This window comes from Abramis brama (assembly GCF_963993115.1).
Source record: "Abramis brama genome assembly, chromosome: 3".
NCBI classification, from domain to species: Eukaryota; Metazoa; Chordata; class Actinopteri; order Cypriniformes; family Leuciscidae; genus Abramis; species Abramis brama.
Window position 1 is genome coordinate 34,570,818 of NC_139965.1, and position 23,247 is coordinate 34,594,064.

Genomic DNA, 23,247 nt, shown 5'->3' on the forward strand with positions numbered 1-23,247 from the left:
TATTTGTTTTCAGTTTGAATCCGATCATTTAAAAGTACACACTTAAATGTTTATAAAGGTATATGGCTCATAAATGTGTGACAAGTATTCGCTGAGTTTTGTTTCAGTTTATAGACGTGCTCAAGAAAAAAAAGTGCACCGCGACGGAGAGGCAGAACGCACAGCCTGTTTATTTTCTTTATTTTACAAAAGCACAATGTTTTGATTTGATTGTAAGTGGACACATACAAAAGTAGAAATATCACAGATTCTTTTTTTATATTTCTTTTTTCTGTATGACCATAAATGACGGAGTAATTTAAGTTTATAATGCTACAATGTGAAGAAAATCCAGCAAAACGCGCCGGCGCGTTTGCCGACCTCAGAGGGTTAAAAGCATATGAATGTCATTCCTGCAAGAAAAAACAATGTTAGTTTTCGAGGGAACTCACGCTGTGTCAAGTATTGACACTTTGGGAACATTTATATCAAAACTGCCATGCTTAAAATTGTCTGTCTGTGTGAATACTGAGAGCAGAACTAAGACATATGCACCTGCAAACCCGGGCCAGAACCCAAGTCCAAATTGTAAAACTCATGAATGTGAGCGGAGAGGATGGGCCTGCTTCATCACAACGTCTTGTAGGGGGACCCCCGACAATAAGGCCTTGGATGCTGCCATGCTCCTGATGGAATGAGCTCTGACCAGAGACCCCATAAGCAAGAGAAATAGCCTTGACTATCCACTTCCTTAATGTCTGTTTGGATGCAGGAAGCCTTTTTTTAGGCAATCCAAAACAGACAAACAGCCACAGGGCAGCTCTGTGGAAGGAAGCATCCAGTCACCCGTCAGCGTCCCTCACTGGACACACAAGGTTCAGCTTGTCCTGGTCCTGATCTCTGAAAGAAGGAGGGCAAAAGGCTTGCAAGATAACAGGCAGCGGCACATTGGTAGGCACCTTAGGGACATAGCCTGGTCTAAGGTATAAGAATGCCTTAACCATCCTGGTGCAAACTTAAGGCACGTAGGCGACACCAACAGGGCCTGGAGGTCTCCCACTCTTTTGAGAAATGTGATAGCTAGAAGGAACACTGTTTTAGAGGCAGAAACTTTTCTGGAACAGTCTCAATAGGCACGAAGGGAGATAATCCTCTAGCACAACGGCCAAGTCCTAAGCTGGAACTCTGGTACGACTTGCAGGCCTCGGCCATGTCTGTACCATGGTACCCAGCCCTAACAGAGCTGGATGTGTGAGGGAAAACCAAAGTGGATGGTGTGTCGTATCCTGAGATGCAAACAGATCCACTTCTGCTTGGCCAAGTACTTGCCATATGAGCTCCACCACCTCAAGGTGAAGTCTCCATTCCCCAGGCCTCAGCCCCTGCCCCGACAGCATGTCTGCTCCTAAATTTTGGTATTCATCTCAGGGAGAGCAGCTTTCCTTATGACCACAGGAGGATCTGGTTTGCCAGCTTGAATAGTGAATGCGAATGCAGAGCCCCTTGATAATATATATAAGAGACCACTGATGTGTTGTCTGGGCGGACAAGCACATGATGACCTCTTAGTTCTGGGAGGAAATGCTTTAATGCTAGAGAGCGTTGAACGAGAGCTACGAGAAATTATGACTCCTCCACAGACCCTGAGCTGAGCGGCCTTCCAGAACCGTTCCCCAGCCCGTGAGGGAAGCATCTGTCAAAAACGAGAAGTGATGACAATGGGCTCCTAACACGGGACATTGGGACACGAACCAAGACTTCCTCCACATCACCAAGGTGGAAAGACACCTGTGCGCAACCTTGATCATGTGGAGTGGCTTGGGGAAAACCCCCTTGCCCTTGAGCCACCACTGCAGGGGTTTCATGCACAGCAGGCCTAGAGGTATCACGTAGGACACAGCTGCCATCAGACCTAACAGTCTCTGAAAATGTTTGACAGTGAGTGACTGACCTAGCTTTTTCCCTTTCACAGCTGTGAGGATAGCAGCAACATAGTCTAGGAATTGAGAGCAGATCGGACAGAGGTTATGCATTCCAACAGGACAATCTAGAACCATAAATAAGTGGGCGCCATCCTGTCTGAGCTAACTAACGAACTCCGGACCTCAGCATGGCTTGAGCCCCACAAGGAAAACACCAAGGATTGTTTGGTCTCCTATTCTGCCTTCATTGTACAGCTTTTTGAGGTGATGATAAACACGCTTCTCCTGGTATTTTTGTTTTGTGTCTTTTTCTTCTCACCGCAGAGGACATCTAGTTCCTTATGGACAATTTATGTGGTTTGAATGAACTTTTGGTCTGCTGGCCAGGACATTGGGACATTGGGGTTCTGAGGGTTAAATGTGTGTGGGAAATTGTGATAAAGTTTGCAAATGTTTGTTTGATGTATCGGAGTGCGGCCGTGCCTCCAGTGCTGAAATATCTGCATGTTGCCCGACGGGGTATTAATGTGATATATCTTTCAATACACTTTGTTGAACTTGTGTCTTATTGATTTTTCGTTAATATACAATTAATTCAAGTCTACATACGTGCAGATTAATTGTATATATTTTTTTCCTTTAGTGTTTGTTTAACGAAAGTAAGCTGCTACTGGCTTTAATTATCCCAGCAGGTATCAGATCCGCCCGTTACCTTATGTTTTGCGAGAAGTACTTTTCCCTTGCTGTTATAGTGTAAGGGAAATTGTTACAACTTTACATATCAAAATGCATCAGAACATCCCAAAATTATGCTAGACAGACTTATAATCAAACATTGTTCAACTGCATAATTATATATCATGTCTACAACCTATAGTATATTGACTATTATGCTTATATCACACATAATTCATGCAATTGTTAAAACTATTGAGTGGTTGATTGAAAGTGTGCCTTGCTTGCCATGAGCGTAAATCTTAAATTTTGGCTTGAATGAAACCTGTGTAAAATGTATCATATCCTTATTATAAAAATCATGTCTAATCTGTACGCTATTAGAGCAGGAAAGTTAGGAGACCATCAGATAACAGAGAAACAGCCACCACTGGACCAAAGATGATACCTAATTGGCCAGAACCTCTCCAGGAGGCTGGACAGACATCTCAGGTTAAAAGTCAGACGAGTAGATTTGGGAGATGAAAATGGGTTAAGAATGAACAGCTTCATTCAAGGCATCTAACTAGTCTTGTCTCACTTACTTTTCTTCCTTTAACTTAGTTTCCTTTCTTTTCCTTTGAGAGTTGCATGTTATAAGTTAAGCTTTGCCGCAAAGTTTAGTCAACGGTTCTACAGCCTTTGCCCGCTTCAAAACTTCAGCCACGAGAAAGACTCCATTCATTCGCCAACACACCAACGTGATTGGCTTCCCAAGAAAGAAGTCACTCCAGATACAATGAGACCACCGGAAAATCAATGAACTGGGAAACCCCCTTTTCAAGCCAAAGACGCTGACTAAGGGAATCTCCAAAGACAAACGCAAGTAGCCTCCAGACTCTTAGCTTGCAAGCGTCTGTTCCACCTTAGGCATCACCCCATACCCGTGTTCTTTCAACCCCCTAATATCTGAATAGTTATGGGCTTGAGGGCTGAAGAGACGGGAAGAGTAAGTCTTGTTCCATGACCTTGAAACTTATTTATGGAGGTCGGGAAGCAATGTAAGGCAGTGTGATGTAACTGGAGGTTATAATTCAGATGACAGAAAGCGCTTGTCCAATTTGCTTTCTGGAAAGCGCCCTGATTCTCGGCCGGCCAATCGATGTTTAGCTTTGACAAAGCACATTCACTGTGTCACATTCACCAGCTCCGGGGATTGAAGTGGCAAATCTTAAATATCCCCTGCTTCGATGCTCAGCACATCCACCCATCAGAGCTAGACAGCTGAAGCGGGCTCTCTTCCCAGGTGGAAGAAGCCATAGCGCGGGCTTCTGATCCCAGCGAGAGCCCGTCTCTAACCCCTACGTGAGATCCATTTGCGAACCCCACGACCTCAACCTCCGCACTGCCTCAGAAGCAGCGGAGCCAGAACTCGCAATGCTTACAGTCAGCTCCCTCGAGATCTGACTGAGCGTGCTCCACTCCCAAACAAACAACACACAAATCGTATGTATCCCCCATAGACAGTAAAATAAATGGACACAGCAAACCCATGGACTTCAACGGAGACAAGTGAAGTCAATTAGAAGCACTCACTTCCTGATGGCTGAGTGTACTGCGCAGCCTCAAACTGAGCTTGACGATAGTTGTCTGACAGTTGTAAGTCTTCTAGTAGCTGTGCCAAGATAAATCTGAATCATTCCCTTCTGAATCTTGCAGACATGGAGAGCGTGAGTAGGAGCTGTCCATGAGCTAGGAGCAGGAGCAACTTTATGACTCTCTATGGGCTTCTCCCTTGACTTTATCAGACTTTATGCCCTCCAATTCCCCTCGATTGCCTGCGAGTTTCTCCTCCTGTCTATACGGTAATTTCTCTACTGTGCGACAGAGAGTCGCGTGGTTATGACGCAATCGTTAGCTTATTTTTACAAAAACTATCAATCAACTTTTATTTATATGGCACTGTAAAAGCAACAGTAGTTGGCCATTGTGCTGTATAAAAACTATGGGGCCATAGTGTAAGATAAAAGGTAATGGAGCCTTTTATACATTGTTGTGTTTCTTTAGAAATCAACAATGGACAAATGGAGTCTTTAAATGCCTCAGATGTAAAGTTATTCGCTGTCAAAGTGACGCCAAAATGAATTGGAGTCAATGGAATGCTAACAGCAGGTGATGGCTTGTTAGCCAATGGATTCCCCCATATAAGGTACGCTTTCCGGGTGCTGGATTACCCCTGCTGGATTAAGCTAATGTTGTTCATTCCGATTGTGTTTTAATGCTTCCTGGTCGTGACGTCCCTTTTCGCCATTGGACTGATTTCCACAAACAGTGTTGACAGCATGTTAGTTCGCTAGAGAAATTAACTCTTGAGGGAAGCATTTCGTATATGCACAATATTCCTATATCCACTATATAACATTTACTTTTACATTTACATTTAATCATTTAGCAAACGCTTTTATCCAAAGTGAATTAAAAATGAGGAGAGAAATAGAAGTAGTTAAACTAACAATAGGACAACAATGTGTAAGTGCTGTGACCCTTCCAGTTTAGTCTAACGCAACATATCATTTTTTTTTTTTTTTCTAAATAGAGTAGAGGAGAAGAGAAAAGAAAGTGTTAGTATTAATGGATCAAGTTTTGCCAGAAAAGATGCTTCTTCTGCCATTTCTTAAAAATGGCTACGGACTCAGCAGCTCGGGTTGGGTTAGGCAGGTCATTCCACCAGCATGGAACAGTCAAGGTAAATGTCTGTGAAAGGAATTTTGTGCCACTTTGAGATGGCACCACGAGGCGACGTTCACTTGCAGAATGCAAGTTTTGATGGCATGTAAGTCTGGAGTAATGAGTTTAGGTAAAAGGGACAGCGCCAGTGGTTGTGCTATAGGCATATAACCTATTCATTATATTTACTTAACTTGTTAGTAATGTCTTGATTATTTAATGTATGTTTAAATAAATTTGTCATGAAAACAAGTTATGGCAGCCACTGTGTAAATTATTATATTTCAAAAATGAATTGGAGTAGAAAATAAACTTTATAATAACATTTAGAAGTTAAACTTTATAATAACATTTAGAAGTTAATGCAAAACCTGCCTTATGTGCAATTTACAGTACATCTTTTTTTGTTTAGTTTTTTGAGTTGTGATTATTATATCTAAAAATAAATAGCAACTGAATTTAATAAGTTGGGCTCTGCTGTAAATTGTAACCTTTAACATTATAGTAATATGTAATTAAGGGCTCCCCATATAGTTTACAACATTAGCCATCTTTGTGTACCATTACACCCCTAATAGTTTACCAAAAAAAAATTGTGACTGGCCTAGCTTCATATTGTGAAGCACACAAAAACAGAGAAGAGCCAAAAATAGAATCTAGTAGTCTATGTACACATGCAGACGGGTCTTTTTTGGCCACTGTGTAACAGAAAAACAATAACCAAACTCAACTGAATGGATAGTTTTGTATCAATTATTGTTAACAGTTTAAAGACACTTTATGTGATGTCTGATCAATCTTTTTGTCTGCAACCATAATGTAATGTCTTTAAAGTATCTTTGCTGGGTGGCTTTTCTCATTAATTAAATATTGATTTATTAATTCCAGTTGAACCACATATAATTAATTCAAGTAAATGTAATTGATTGACACTCCTAATTCAACATACTCTACTAGCCTGGATTCAGTAAAAACCAACAAGATATGTTAATATGATTTTCCTGCTGGTTTCTGCTATACATAAATTATGAGACATGAAACAGCATATGCATACCCCACTGCCACCCGTCACTTGGTTACTCTTAACATCAAAAGACTCATAGGATGCACCACAACAGATGAATGAGAATACTGCAAGCAGATGACCGCCATCTGGGAGAAAGTCTGACCACTTGGCGCAGACCTGTGGTGCATCCAATGAGATATAATGGAAAATATGGTTTCAAAGACGCGAGACACCAAACAACAATTAATGCTTTACTTGTGATTGAAGAAGGCAGATAATCTCAGTAATGGCTTTGAGGTAATAAATCCAAACTTTTGTTTGGACTTAAGGCCTGTTCATACAATGACCCATAACATAAAGATAACTATACGGATGTATAATCCACACCAACGCATGATAGCGTTTTTCATAATCAGTGTGCGCTGCAGTTTAAGACTTTCCTATTCTCATAAAATTAGAACGATTATTAAAGCTTTATAGTTATCATTATAGTTAGTGTCCTTCGTTTGAACAGACCTTTATGCAAGGCCTTCATTTTTTAAATTATGATTTACTCATGATTTACTCACCATCCTTCAAACTGTATTTTTTTTTTTTTTTTCTGTAGAACACAAAAGAAGATATTTTAAAGAAGAATGGGATCCAAACAACACCGAACCCCATTTACTTTAATTGTATGGACTGACACACGCAGTTAGTCAGTCAATCAATCAACAAATCAATCAATCAAAAAATGCATGTTTGGAATGACATTAGCATTCATAAATTATGACAATTTTTATTTTATGGTGAACTATCCCTTTAACCAAATGCAAGGGACATTTCAAGAAGCAGGATATATGAAAATGAGTCAAGCTCTGCTTGCTTGAGGGAAAAACAATGAAGATTAGGTGTGCAACTAAAAAGCTGTTCCATCTGGTACACGGGCAGCCCATGAAACAGCACATACATGTGGTAGCCAGAGCATTGAGGGCAAAACACTCCAAATGGAAGCAGCATCAGCTTTCCTGGCAGCAGGATCGCAGAATGGATAACAAATCAGGAAATGCAATGCGTATCTGCACCAGGTACACAATAGTCTTTGTCCTTCCACTCTCATGAAGCGACAAGGAGACTTCGATAAAATAATGAGGATTTACGGAGTGGCTTCTAGGTTTCATTCAGTTGGTCAGATAGAGGAAGGCTGCTGATTCCTCTGCCAGCGGGTTCACTGTGCTCCCGAAGCATTGTGCGAGAGGAAATGATGGGGAGCAGAGGGCCATCTGTTGTGCCACTTGGCACGCCTGCTCCTGCCAGGGTCTTTTCAGGTGGGAACTGGAGAGACTCCCTCCAGTGTGGTTTGAACAAGGTGCACACAAGATAAAAATCTGCTCAGTATTCACACATTTCACACCACTTACATCTCCAGATGTGCAGAAGGATTCATGTATCTGCCTGCACATTCTTTCACCTTCTGCGATGGAGTTGTTGCCGTTTGGCGAAGGATTAAGAAGATCAGTCGGAAATTAGTTACTTTTCTCAAATTTGCAATAAACTTTCCTTTCAGTTCCAGAGTGGAACACAGCATGTGGCAGTCTTTTTAGAATCCACTGGCAAATAACACAAAACAAAAAAAAACCACACATTACATGACTTACAATGTAGCTGGCACCACATGTGTTCCATTAGCCCCATGTTAATTATACAACCATTTATAAGTAAAAAAAAAAAAACCTCTATGATTTCTGTCTCATGGGGAAGTTGGCCAGCGAGTAGTAGACTTAATCAGTGTTTTGAGTCCTTCACTGTTTTATCTTTGTCTGGCTGCAGTCAAGTGAGCCCTCCTGTCCTTGATGGAAGGATATGGCAGTAGTGACACAGCGGATGAGAGAGCTCCAGCCTTGGTCAGGGGAAAGTCATTTATTTCCGTTGACCTGCTCGGTCAAGTGGATTGAAGCTGAGCCTCTCGTTTCACTCTCTTTCTTTACAACCCCTGCCCACGTCCCTCCCTTCCCTCCCTTCCCCATCTCCCTCCCTTTTCTTTTCTCTTGCTGAGTGCTGACACCATTCCTGCAATTACAGCAAATAGCGAGGATGATGGGACTAAGATTTTGCTCTGTTACAAGAGTCGAGACCTCGTCCCTCAAGCTGACACCATTAAGCCATCCTTTTGGGGGAGGGGCTTAAAGTGTTGAGGATGTAAAAGTTGCTGCTTTATGACAGAGCTATGAAAGCGCTGTGGATGAGTCCAGATTAGAACCCAATTTTGAAAGGTTAAGGCATCAGAAAGGATACTGAGAGATACAAAGGATACACATTTAACAGGTGTCCTGCTTCTGGACCATGCCGCATGGAGACCATTATTAAAAGTCCATTTCATCTTTAGAGGGAGTCATGTTATATTTTTTCAGCTCCAGCAGCACCTGGTGTCAAAAGATTTGCTGGTACCATCGACACAATGCGTGAAAGTGCTGTGCAGAAGGCTCTGACAAAAGAAGGCATCAAGCGTTGTGTAGAATTTAACTCCATGTGAGTAGTATCTTCTTCCGAGGCCTAAAAGCAGACAGCACACAAAAGGTGGGAAGCACGGAATTTGTATAAGCGCTGAAGTCGCACAAGAGGTTGTTTAACACGGATTTAATCCAGCCTTCCGTCTCTGCCTAGAGCTCTTAATCTCTTTACAGCTAAACTTATCACGCGATAACCGACTCTTCACTGATTCATTTCCAACTGCACAAATGAAAAAACTGCTGAATTACCGCTGGTGTGTAGCCTGCTTTCCTGTCTATTGAAAGTAATACCTTGCATTATTTGATTTGCTGCATACATTAATTAGCTTTTAGGGAATGTTCTAAAATATAAAAAAAAAAATTATAACTTTATTCATACATATATTGCCTATTCTCTAGCAGTAAGGAATCAATCTCCAAAGAATATAAATTGACAAGTTTAAATAATGTTTTATGTATAGGTTTAAAGTGTTGTTAAAAAAGGCTGAATGTAAGTGCTTTTTCGTTCTGTTGATAGGCTATTTTACAGATGCACTAATCAGATCTGTGGCTTAATGGACCCTAGGCAGATCTCATCTGAACAATCAATCATAACCTCATTTTTATGCTATTGAACACACATGGTGATGTCATTTACATCACTCCATTGAGATCAATCAACTTATTCTGCCAGCATCTCGCTATCATCGTGCTCTCCAAATCTTGACTCCGACTGCATGCAAAATAATCTCAGATAAAGATATAGCATGGGTCCGTTTACATTGCACACAGCAATAAAACTTGTTGAGCCCAAAAATAGTCACCAACTGAATGGAAGTGATGTATTACCAAAATATAAAAAAACAGAAAGGGAAAACGGTATGGCTGAGAGAGAACTGTTAGCATGGACCGTCAGCCATGATAATGGCAGCTGAGTCAATGTCAGAGAGGACGAGTCCTCGTCATCTCAACTCTAATAGAGAATGACTCCACTGAATTGCACCAAGCAACAGCATCTGAGATTAAGCACATTGCTATTCACCCAGCATCACATATCAGGTTTAACAAGTTGAGACCTACAGTATATGTGGTTAGACTACAGACGAGAGGGGAGGGAGATGAGCCGTTTCCCTCTTTCTCCTGCTTTTTCATTTGCCGCCTTTAATGTGACAGTGCCACACAGTCGTTTACAATGACACCAGAGCCTTCATTGTTTCAAACACATTGCCCTTGAACAATGTGATATGCATACTTCCTGAGGTTTGTTCAAGAACACTTTGGATAAAACCTTTGTTATTGTCAATTTGTTTCCAAGGGAATTCCTAGGAGGTTACATGTTTTGCTTTTAAATTGCAAGGTAAAAAGCTACTTAGAGATGGACTGTTTGAGCCCAAATACGAATATGCACTGTGGGTTACACTTTTGCATGATAGTTGCAACATTACTTAAATGCAGTAATCACCTTATGTTACATTCATCACTTATGGATTTATCAATTGAATTGCAATAGTATTTTCACCCCCCAGTCTGTATTTCTTGAGATAATCAAGGTTATGTTATTTTATTAGAGCATCTGTGGTTTAATTGTGCGACTGCTTAACCTGGAGGGACTGGCTGTGATATCCCAATGATTTTTTATTATTTTTATTGCTAATTAATTCCATTGACATCAGCGTAGGCTATATTCTATAGTCCATGCGCATTCACTGATACCAAGGATAAAAGGATATTGCTTTAGATGTCTGGCAAGGAAAAACATCGCTATTGAGTTTTATGAAAATACTTAATTTATTGTCACCTACAAGGATGTGAAAGCATCTGTTTATGAAGGCCAGCAATTGTTGGCTGGTCAAAAGAGAGTAAATAAGCACTTGGCCTCAGGCGTTTTTTCTCTCTTTTGCAATTATTTACTTTATGATAACCAAACAATAATCCAGAATAAAAGTACATTTAAAGCATGTAGGACTTTGCACTTCAGTGTTCAATAAAAACTTGTGACCATATATGGAGTTGTAACACAATGTAACATGCAAGAGGATCATCTAAAGTGTTATAGCTAAACTATCATGCACTTGACTTTCCCTGCAATACAGTGCTATTGCATTTTGGGCCAGAGAGGATTTGCAAGTCCTCAAGAAGTATTACATCATTTTCAATAACCCACTGCTATTGCACAATTTTATGTTTGCTCAACTGCACATTCATATCCTTGTTATGAATGAATAAACTTCCTAGTTTGAGACTGTAAAACACTGAAAAACATGCATGAAAGCACAACAGACAGTAGCAGTGCTAGGTCAGATGTTTGTTTGTTTTTTTGTCGAGAAAAAAAAGAGAGAACATTAGCTTCAGGGTTGAGCCTTTGTTCACCCTGCTTTGCTAGCAAGGTTAAATCATGAATATAAGAGGCTGCTGTCTAAAGCCTTGAAGCGATCATATTTGACTATACTTACATTATTCTGTTTGTTTATTTATTTATTTATTTATTTATTCAGATTTTCGAAAAGTCCTGCTTTTCCGCATCGCAAGGGCAGAACTAGGACTTTTTTTCTACACCGTCATGACTTTCCATCCCTAAACATTTACGCAGACTTGTTCCCTTGGCAGTTAAAAGGTAACAAAAATAACAAAGCCAAATATTCTCCCTGGATGTCTCTCATAATTGGCCATATGGACTTGTTCAGATGAAAGATTTCTCTCTTGGAGGCAGATGTGCGGGGTTATGGACTTAGCTTAGTGACTGTCATGCCATGGCATCCACTAGTCCCTGGCAGTGCCATCCTACATTATGTCTCTGGAGCTACTTTAGAACTTGAGCCATATGTTCCTCAGTGTTTGAGAGGGGGGAGGTTCTTAATTATTTTATTATATTATTTTATTCATAGTAGCTGTCCAGGCCTTTGAAATGTGTACTGTTCATCTGGGGGATCTGTGGATGTGTGTAAAACAATATTAATTGTATTTAACCAAACAAACAAATAAACAGATAGTTCTGTCCGTCCGTCGTTTCCTTCCGTTCCTTTATACAGTATTTACTATGAGTCAATTAAGGAGTGTAGGGTACAATCAATTTTGTAGTGCTTTTACTAGTTGATTCAAGATGTTTAATTTATTTTATTTTATTTTTAAACACAAAGCTTTAATGTTTACTCAGTATTATGAATTAAAATGAATTCCTGCCTCCCTGCCGAGCCACAGTAATTCAGTTTCGACAGCGTGTATTCATTTGGCAGATGCCAGACATGGGGTCCCTTTAAGGTCTGCCCAGGTTGTGGGCTTCCAACCCTTGGTGCTATTTGCATAATGGAATTATGGGAACTATGCTGTGTCTTTAGTGGACCATTAGGCAGAACTTTGCTGGATTGTAATTAGTGGCTTCTGCCCTTAACCTTCATTAACATGCAAATGCAAATCCTACTCTAGAAGAAATGCACGGCACATTGGAGCAAAAATGCCAAAACGATTAACAGGCAATCCATGGCTAAACTGCCTATTTTTATTTATCATTTTTGAAATCTCTTGATGGACGTAGTTTATGTGGTTGCTGTGTAACTGCTTGCTACGGAATTAATCACATCGTCAGCAATGTTATGATATAGCATTATTGTTTAATCACACGTTAGATGTGATGGGGTAATACGCTCCCCTTAAAGGGTCATGAAACCTCCTGTTTGAGCAGCAGTCAGTTCACCACAGTTTTGAAAAATGCTACAAAAGTAGGCATGCTGAGCTGAAGAGGGGAGACTGACAACACAGCAACCACTTCTGATTCAGACTGTTTTAATTTGCTCTCATTAAAAGCATCAAAGCTTCCCACAAATTAAAAAGATACCATTACACGCAACACAATATACATATTTTGTAAGGTCACCATAAATTACACAAATACATACATGCATATCCTGTGACAACTATAATTTAATGCACAAATAAATGCACAGCCATTCGCATTTGTTCTCTGCATCGAAAATATATATGAACATGCTGTTGCATCTTTGATAACTTTTGAGACTTATGGCGCTTTTCCACTACACAGTACCAGCTCGACTCGACTCAGCTCTGTTTGGTTTTCCACTGTGTAAAAGTTGTACCTGTACCTGCTTCCAGGTACTTTTTTTCGTACCACCTCCGGCGAGGTTCTAAGCGGGCTGAGGAGAGCTGAGGCGATACTAAAATGTGACGTGAAAACACGACAGATTGCTGATTGGTCAGAGAGAATCGTCACTATTCACATCATTGCACGCGCCAGACGGAGTATCCTGAATAAAAAAACAGCAAAAACAAAAACAAAAACATCCAAAAACAGCATACACTCGATTTCCTCCATTGTCCTGTGTGTGTGGGTAGCGGGTGTGTCTCGCGTAGAAGATTAAGTCACGGCAGTTTCCTGCGGCGTCGCTATGACGACCAGGTACTATTGTGGAGGTACTATCTGCAATGGAAAACGGAGCGAAAAGCGAGCCGAGCCGAGCCGAGGCGAGTCGAGTTGAGCTGGTGCTGGTAATGGAAAAGCACCATTATTTTGCACGTTTTTATAAGCACTTTGATCGGTAATTAAAGGGTCGTAAAGACCGGTTTCAGTCACAGTATGGATGAAACAAAGACTCAGGATCTATTGAAGTAATTTACTTACCTTCCTAACTTATGCGTATATGCAAAGCAGAAACTCTTGTTTGCATCTCTCACTTACTGTATGTAATCTCACTGTTTAAAGCGTCTGTCATATTAAATCAACAAATGCTGTCCTAAATAATTAAGTGAGGTGTCTTCTCATAGGATAAGGACACGCAGTCTCCTGAATAAGACTATAGTACTATAGTCTATAGTACAAGACACAAAGACGAATTTTAACCCGGAAGTTGAAAATAACACAAAAAGATTTAAAAAGAACTTGTTTTCTCCTACAATCAAAACTAAAGGATGGTAACTGTGGTGAGAACGGCGCGAGGCCTGTGGCATGATTGCTGATGAGCGACACCTGCGCGACTCACCGGTCTCGGAGTGGAAGCATAAAAGTTGTCTGTCTCTATCACTGTATGGCCAACTGTGTCAGACTTTGGGACAGATGAGTTTGTGAGAGTCTGAATCACAGGCTGTACAAACAGATGAAAACCGTAGTGATTACCAGTGTCGTGTCACCAGTTCAGGGAATACTTGAGGACCACAAATAAACTGATCACACAGGAACAGCGTCCATAAGAAATGATCCTGCTTATGGGCTGACTGACACCTCAAGTGCACAACAGTCAGCTTCCAAAAGTAAAACTCCCATTTATTTTCTCCATAGAGGAAGTGAATTCGAACCCTAATAGCACAAACACCTTTTAAGAGCCCTCACGGGCGACTGCTGCCACATATAATAAAACAGAAACAAAACACAACGTAAAATCCAGGCATGGATTTCTCGTCATTTTCTGTCGTTGCTTCTCCTTTTATGCTTCCACTCCTCCGTGAGAGATACAAGACCAGTGCGTCGCGCAGGTGTCGCTCATCAGCAATCACGCCACCGGCCTCACGCTTTTCTCTCACGGCCCTCTGCCTCGTCCTGCTTGCCACAGTAAATCTCATGACCCTTTAAGTTAAAAGTCCAGATAAATTTACAAATTGAAACATTGCTAATAAAGCTGTTACAAAGCAAAACTGACAGCTACCAACAGGTCAGTTTTATTAGTGTATTCTTTTTATCATCAAATAACGTCAACAAATTCCCTTTATATCCCTCTGGTAACATTGTGTTTCTCTGTCATAGTACAGTAAAACACTGTGTTTCTCTGTCATAGTACAGTAAGATCGAACTTATATACATCACAGAGAGACTTTACAACTTCCTTGTAAGGTAGGAAAACATGTTGCTTGAGGTTTAAAAATGGAACATATATGTCATGCTTACACATGGCACATTCCTTCCTCCCAGTCCCCCTCCCTGTCTGACATATGATTCTCACACATGGATCCATGCTATCTATAGTCCAACTTATGCATTCAGACACATGCCTTTAAAACGCCATAAGATGATACAACTGATTATGAATATTAATAAAGAATAATAATACAGATACATAATATTAAATAATGAAATTATATTAAAAGATGACATTTTAGTCTTCACATGCAAAAAAAGAAAAAGAAAAATGAATGCAGGAATGAAACACCAAGTCACCTTCATTTATATAGCGCTTTTAACAATGTAGATTGTTTCAAAGCAGCTTTACAGAGATAAACGTGTAATTTAAGGTAACAGAGATTGTTTTGGCTTTATAGCGGTTCTTTAATAAAGTTCAACACATGCCACCACTGCTGTGTGTTGCTAACTCTGTATAAATATGCATGTTTTTATCTGGAAGATGTATTTTAAGGTGTTTGCTCATCCACAATATGTCTATTAAACGTTTCCTGTCAGATGTAAAGATATTTGATAGTTAGAAGGTAAACTGATTTTAAAAAGATGTGTATCAAATGTTTTCTTTAACAGACGTCTTGGAGATGTACAAGTGCTTTATTGATGCTGCTTTGATGTTGCATCCTGCCTCATTTTACCCCATCACATAGAAATCAAAACATACATCTGCAAGCCTTTCACTGTATTCTGCATGGTCATGACACCATCCTCTCTATTGTTAGCATGTTATTGTGCTTGTATTGTACATCATTGTTGTTCTCTCAACAACAGTCAGCACATAACAATCACAAAAACGTTATTACCCAATATATCCAAATTCTTGACTATTAATTGATTTTTACTAGCATATCAGTGAGCTGCCAGCTCTCATTTTGTAATCATTATCTGCTCCCGGCTTCATATAATGGTGTTTTAATGGCAGGCTGAGATGGCATTGACACTTTAGGGGATCAGTAAATATTACATTTTATTGGCAAGGTGCAATTTCAAATGCACTCCAGTACAATTTTAACTGTACAGTGGAGGACTGAAAGAAGAGGGCCGAGGAGTGCAATACACATCATAAGATAACAATGCCGTGCAATTTACATTTTGATTAGAACAGAACTTCTCACAGTGTCTCTCTACAAGGAGCATGTTGAAATAATAAAAACCCTTATTAGAGGGCAACACTGCAATATATGTCAAGCATGCTGCAAAGTAATGCTCAGAAAATGGCCAGTGTTTTCATTCATAGGTACAAAGTGAAGTATAGCTTTCTGTTCATTTCCTCTTGGAAAACTTGCAAAGACTAGTACATATACAAACCACAATCACACAAAGAATGCACACAAACTGCACATCTGACACACGCATCCACAGACCTTAGCCCCTTTAAACTAGCTTTATTTGCAATTCAGATCAGCTCATTTGAATTAAGTGCTTCTTTGCTATGAATACAGCTGGACTTTCCAGACATGTCAGACAAGAACCTTGCCAGAATTACCCCATGGACATGGACACATTAATCAAATGAGGAATTGGCCATTCGACAGCCCACTGAATTCACCCTTTAGTTAGGGTCACAGTGGAGATAGGTGCAGTCTATGGGTCGTTCTCCTTTTGTTAACCCTGTCTAATTAAAGTCTAAAACCAGTCCTCTATGACAGGGCTTTTATGGTGTTATTTTAATACATGCCATTTTTTTACACCTAATTGATTTACCGAGCCATGTGTGCGGTGAGGTGTTTTGTAGAGTGTTGTAAAATACAACAACCTGTGCTGCGTGCTTTTTAAACTGAGAAGCCATGCCATAGTCTGAGTGATAATCTGTGATAATTCTTGATATATTTAACACCATCTTTCTTTCATTTTTAACATGCACTTGACGACTTTGTGTTCATCTCAGACATTACAAAAACACTACATTAACACTGCACAGCTTGTGCTGGGGTAGTGAAGAAAAGTGAGAATAAGACTTCATAAAACAGCATTATGTATGACAGTAGTTCTAATACTTTGAAACGTGGATGTTAGTCCTGTTAGTCAGTCCTAATTTATTTATTTTGGAGTGTATCTAAGGTGATTGCATGCATGGTTCAGTTCAGGTGAAATCAGATCACCTTGATGAGTTTAATCATCAAACTTTTTTTCACAAACTTAACCTGTTTTGAAGTTCACACTTATTTTACAGATGTCTTATAATAAATGTTCTTTCAACAAATCTTACAGGTTTGCCATTGTAATATAGCACACTGTTTATTATTGCATTTAATTATTATTAATTTGGGTTTTATGTCTTAAATGAAATCAAATAATTTACCAGTTATGCACAAAGGTCCAAGGGGGTCTAGAGAAAGCTGCCTTACCCACCATTGATGAAATATTCTGTCATTTATGACGCAATGCTTCCCCGCCATTGACGGAAATTTCGGACTTTCTGTGTTTTCACTGTTATACGGTAGGGGGCGCTATTATGCATCTTCTGAGTACAAATATCCTAGAATCTCAAGAGAGTACAGAATCTCCGGATCAAAACATAGACAAACAAGAAGCTGAAACTAGCGATAAAACCATTTCTTATGCACATTGTACATTTTTACAAAAACTCAACTTTCTCAGCTTTTTGTTCAGATGTTGTTGTTGTTTTATGAAACTTACCCACATTCAAGTGTTGATAGAAAAATAATGCATGAAGCTAGAATGTATGTTTATGTATGTATTTATGTTTTGTTTGTTTGTTGAAAAGAAGAGGCTCTGGTCTTTCTTTTGATAAATTGCATGTTCATACAACAAAATATCCGGGGGAAAACTTAATTTTCCATCTTGTAATGTAATATCCCATTGACTACAAAGACCAGTCAAGTGACATGATTTGAGAGTGAAAACAAAAGCACAAACTTGTAATAAATGTGCTTTTGTTTTACTGTATTACTGTAGTTGTTTTACAGTATAAGTTGGTTCTGTCATTAACTAACATTAACACATTTATCTATATGTATATTCATGTTCAAAAGTTACAGAGCTTAAGAGGTACTAAATAACAGCAATAACCGATATGCAAGATGAACTGTAATCTGATACACTGACCACAGTGAAAAAATAAATAAATGATTGGTTAATTTTATACAATGTAATTTAAACACTGACTCTACAAACACATTTAACCTTTTAACCAAAAAAAAAAAAAACACGAATAATATAGATGTCTTGGAACACCAAGGTCTTTAAAGTGAGATGCTACATATTTTCAAGATACAAGATTTCAGCCGCATAGATCTGATTAATTTTCAGTGTTTTTTTCTAATTGTCTCTCTCTACAATACAAGAGGTCAGCCATCACCTTCCACACTGCAACTGTTCTTATTACATTGACAACCAGGAGACAGTGTGAGTCCCCTCCAACCACAGGAGGCCTCTGGAACATATGCAAGAGTTGGTAAATCACTGACACTAGTGACTTATTAGGTTAAGCTCTGGGCGCCCAACCATTTTTAGAAGCTCGCAAGCTGTAATGCCATGCTGCGTCCTGTAGAGAAGGTAAAGCACAGATGGTATTTAGCATGGCTAACATTTCACCTGATTGATTAAACGATCCAAAATTGTCATAAATATCTATGACCTGGGTATAAATGTGCTGCATTTAAGAAACAGTGGTAGGTAAACAATTAGCATAGCAGCCCGTTCGATGATGAAACACACATTCCCACTCATTAAGAAGCTGTGTCTTTTAACAGTTTATCCCTGCTGTTTTATGAATTCTGAATTACACCTCATTAATGTGTCATTTACATAATTACAAGGAATAGGGACAGCGCTCACAGCAGGGATGAGCCCCAATCGGAGGAGGACGTAAAGAAATAAAGATGAACTCGCATGAAATTCACTCACAATCACATAAAACACACAAGTCTTCCCAGACCTGTTACATTAAGTCTGCCGCTTCTTGTCCCAGCGTGACACCGGCTGCTTGATGGCAGCCAGACCTCTGAATTAGCCACTTCCTTTATCGCAGTGAAAATCGTCCTGATGAACACTGCAGAAAGAGAGGAGCAGCTGCTGATGGACCCTCAGCACAGGATGCTAGATTGTTTTGTATCTGTAATTAATCTACCTCCAATAAGGAGTCTCACGCTGCTTCTGAAACTACCACATACATTAAAAATGCATAATTATGAAGTGTAGCACAAAAATCCAGAGAGACTTTGTGAAGGCATCCATCCGTTCTTAATTTTAAAAATGTGTATCAAACACAACGCATATTTTAACAAGAACATTTTGTCACTTATGTAATGGGGAATAAGTAAAAGAAAATTAGGGCAAACACTCCCCAAATCTACTGAATATAAAAAGTCTCTCATTTAGTATAGCGAGGTGGTGCAGCACACCTTCTGTAGGTTATTTGTAAGATAAATGGGACCACAGAAACAGATGACAGGTCTTTAGCTCAAGTATAGAATGCAATTAACCGGCAAATGAGGCCAGGCAAACCCAAATGACCAATGAGGATGGGCAATACTTCAGAGGGAATGAATATTCAGACTCATATCCAATCTTTAGACAGCTCAGTCAGTCCTACTGAGGTGTTAAATGGCACGTGACATTTTAAACACTAACCGCTGATTTGTGTATTTAAATGTAGGCCTATGTATCATTGTTTAAGAGAAAGGCTTTTGCTTGTTTCTTTGACAGGAAATCATAAGGCATAGAAAAATAGGGCAGAAATATCCTCTCTGGATGAATATTTTAGGTTAAAATAACAAAAACAAACCAAATGTGTTGCTGTTGCTCAAACAGTAGGGTACAGTGTAAGTAATGCTAAGGTCATGGGTTTGATTCCCAGAAAAAGCATGATTTGTTAAAATGTGCGCTTTGAATGCAGTGTAAGATGCTTTTGATTAAAGTGTCTGCCAGATGCCTAGCTATGAATGTGCATGTTGTAGGTTTGAAAAAAAAGGTTATTTTTGAAGTCTGATCAGCTCCACCTGATCCAAACATAATAACAGTCTTTGGAGGTCCTGCAGAGGCCCTGAAGCTCACCGCTCTGAAATATCCTCCACTGTTATTGTGTGGGTGAAACAAGCTTAGCATAATGGAGACTTGGAGTGGGTGCTTTTATCTCCTGTTCTTTGCTCAATCCCCAACATTGCTTGTTTTCTTTGTACTACAGCCAAATAATATCCTTGTAAGTTTGTCACTGATATTAGTATGGTATTCACTAAAGTTACATGACAGTAATTTCTAGGCGTTTGAAATAACAGATGGGGCCTGTTCCACTGAGGGGATTGACTCTAATACAGCACAACACTCAAAATGCTGAACTTTATTATCATATGCACAGATTTGATTGACAAGAGGCAATGAGAGCCTACAGTGAGAGATTGCTCCTGCCCACCTCTCCCACGGGCCACAACTGCGTGACACATTGCCAAGGCGCGTTACTCCAGTTCCTAATGCATCTTTATTACACTGTTCCCATTGCTCCCGAGCATAGAACAAACTTCATTTGTCTTTATCCAAATCATGTTGGCGCCTACTTTAAATGGAAAACTCCAATGCAAAATGAATGAATGGCATCAGCAGCCCAATTAAAGCCTTGCCTGAAGAACAGCTTGGTCCGGAGACAAGAGCTATCATGTGAAGATGAGCTCCTAAATGTTCCACAAACCACCCCAAAGAGACAACACATCCATATATTTCCTCTTAAATGAGCCAATTTTATCATCAACCAGCAGAAGCAGAAGGAAGTTCCTTTGTGCCACCTCATCTCTCTCTCTCTCTCTCTCTCTCTCTCTCTCTCTCTCTCTCTCTCTCTCTCTCTCTCTCTCTCTCTCTCTCTCTCTCTCTTTCACACTCTTCTTGTCTCCTCCACAACTGAGAGTTTTTGAGATTTATGGTGGTGTCTGATGAATTGCTGTTACAGCAATTCTTAAGGGGTTTTCGCATCCCCCCATATGTTTTTCACATTACTGATGTTTCACTTAAGGTTCCCCGAGCATCCCCACGAGATAGCAAGGTAGGCTTGTTCTCAAGTTGAGCCTTCATTTGGTTTGCTCGTCTTCTCTGGAGATAAAGTCTGATGTGCAGGCCCTCTCCTGAGGAGCTATTAATGCAGGGAGGCTTTGGGTGTTCGTGGGGAGAATGTGCATTACCATTATTTGTTTCAGGAATTAATGGAAATGAGAGGGGATTGTCAAAAAGCTTCTGAAACTAGAGATGAAAGTGATCATGATAGTGATCAGTTTTAATTGCATCTTTGTGCAAGGACTCTAGAGATAAAAACCACAAACAAATCATGAAATCTAAAAAAAAGTAAAGGCATTTGAACACTCAGTGTGAAATGGCTCTTTTCAGCTATAAAACTAAATGTGATTGTGAGAGTGAAAGAGAGAGAAGGAGAGAAAGTATAACACTTACTAACTTGGTGTGTATTCGCATCTAGATGTAAAGCTCAAATTATGTATACAGTGAGGAAAATAAGTATTTGAACACCCTGCTATTTTGCAAGTTCTCCCACTTAGAAATCATGGAGGGGTCTGAAATTGTCATCGTAGGTGCATGTCCACTGTGAGAGACATAATCTAATAAAACAAATCCAGAAATCACAATGTATGATTTTTTAACTATTTATTTGTATGATACAGCTGCAAATAAGTATTTGAACACCTGAGAAAATCAATGTTAATATTTGGTACAGTAGCCTTTGTTTGCAATTACAGAGGTCAAACGTTTCCTGTAGTTTTTCACCAGGTTTGCACACACTGCAGGAGGGATTTTGGCCCACTCCTCCACACAGATCTTCTCTAGATCAGTCAAGTTTCTGGGCTGTCGCTGAGAAACACGGAGTTTGAGCTCCCTCCAAAGATTCTCTATTGGGTTTAGGTCTGGAGACTGGCTAGGCCACGCCAGAACCTTGATATGCTTCTTACAGAGCCACTCCTTGGTTATCCTGGCTGTGTGCTTCGGGTCATTGTCATGTTGGAAGACCCAGCCTCGACCCATCTTCAATGCTCTAACTGAGGGAAGGAGGTTGTTCCCCAAAATCTCGCAATACATGGCCCCGGTCATCCTCTCCTTAATACAGTGCAGTCGCCCTGTCCCATGTGCAGAAAAACACCCCCAAAGCATGATGCTACCACCCCCATGCTTCACAGTAGGGATGGTGTTCTTGGGATGGTACTCATCATTCTTCTTCCTCCAAACACGTTTAGTGGAATTATGACCAAAAAGTTATATTTTGGTCTCATCTGACCACATGACTTTCTCCCATGACTCCTCTGGATCATCCAAATGGTCATTGGCAAACTTAAGACGGGCCTTGACATGTGCTGGTTTAAGCAGGGGAACCTTCCGTGCCATGCATGATTTCAAACCATGACGTCTTAGTGTATTACCAACAGTAACCTTGGAAACGGTGGTCCCAGCTCTTTTCAGGTCATTGACCAGCTCCTCCCGTGTAGTTCTGGGCTGATTTCTCACCTTTCTTAGGATCATTGAGACCAAGCTGCTTGGCAATTTCCCCGTAGCCCTTTCCAGCCTTGTGGAGGTGTACAATTTTGTCTCTAGTGTCTTTGGACAGCTCTTTGGTCTTGGCCATGTTAGTAGTTGGATTCTTACTGATTGTATGGGGTGGACAGGTGTCTTTATGCAGCTAACGACCTCAAACAGGTGCATCTAATTTAGGATAATAAATGGAGTGGAGGTGGACATTTTAAAGGCAGACTAACAGGTATATTAGGGTCATAATTCTAGCTGATAGACAGGTGTTCAAATACTTATTTGCAGCTGCATCATACAAATAAATAGTTAAAAAATCATATATTGTGATTTCTGGATTTTTTTTTTTTTAGATTATGTCTCTCACAGTGGACATGCACCTACGATGACAATTTCAGACCCCTCCATGATTTCCAAGTGGGAGAACTTGCAAAATAGCAGGGTGTTCAAATACTTATTTTCCTCACTGTATATTCATAAATGTGCAATATATATATATATATATATATATATATATATATATGCATATTGGTATAATTAAATATTAGTTCTTAATGCTCTGTGGGGTTTAAGTAAATGCAATTCATTTCTGCAGACAGACATCTGTGAGAAACGTCCTTGGAGGTTTATGAAATCCTTCGCAGGTCAAATATAGAGCATTATGTAGGCAGTACAAGAAACTGCATATTATCACTAATATGCTAATATCTCATGTGAATAATCCAAGCCTTTCAAGCAAACAAGTTCATTGTTCAATGCAGTGTAACTAAGCTTGATAGCTGGAAAATGCATGCCATTATAAGTCACATGCTAATGCTGTCATCGCTATAGTTTGACGTGCAAATCAGGGCATCCCATTTAAACACGCAGAGGGTCCAGCTCTAATTAAATTCCTTCCACAATAAGAGCTGAATGACAGGTTGGACATCGTGCTTTGATGAGGATTTATGACCCTTTGCCAGTTCCTCTAAATGGCAGTTTTGGAGCAGAAGCTTGTGCCGGTTTCCCCCAGCACCACCACCTCCAAGCCCATTGTGGGTATTTTAATAAATTACACTGCTGATCCTTTCATACGAGCCTGACATAGTTCCATCAGCCGGTGAAATCTCTCCAGAC